The sequence below is a fragment of the Sinocyclocheilus anshuiensis genome, unplaced genomic scaffold (genome assembly GCF_001515605.1).
Source record: "Sinocyclocheilus anshuiensis isolate Anshui unplaced genomic scaffold, SAMN03320099.WGS_v1.1 scaffold446, whole genome shotgun sequence".
Classification (NCBI taxonomy): domain Eukaryota; kingdom Metazoa; phylum Chordata; class Actinopteri; order Cypriniformes; family Cyprinidae; genus Sinocyclocheilus; species Sinocyclocheilus anshuiensis.
The window spans coordinates 3,097,208-3,097,807 of NW_015544247.1; positions in this window are offsets into that span (position 1 = coordinate 3,097,208).

The following is a 600-nucleotide window of genomic DNA, read 5'->3' on the forward strand; positions in this document are numbered from 1 at the left end:
ATTACAAGTTACCCTACTTAAAATGTAATAAGTAGTGCAACTTTTTAATTACTTTATTAAAGTAATGTAACTGATTACATTTGATTACTATTTGATTACTTTTCTAAATTTCTAATGTTTTCAACTCTTAATCATTTTCAAACATGTAAACCAGGCAGGGTTAAACTTACAATATGTGCTCAACACTGATAACTCTCAGACTTTCGAAATCCTTCATCACTTGAATTAAGATTATAATATTCCCCAACACTGCTAATAACAAGGAGGTGCGGCTGTGACTGTAGCACTAATTAACTCTCTGATACAGATTACAGAGGGAGAGGTGAGATGAAAACCCGTGCCTTCCTCTCGACCCCACAAAGCAACTTCTAAAACATTTGATACTGGTAGTTAATAACTCAGGTACACAGGTGGACCACATTATATCATGTCTCAACGGAATACTTGATCTCAATCTATATTCACTGAATAAGTCACTGAATTGTTCACTCAACAAATTATTTTAAAACACTAAAGCTGTGTCAGAAATCACACTACATTTGGATAGTGTTGTCACGGTACCAAAATTTCAGTATTCGGTACCAATACCAGTGAAAATCC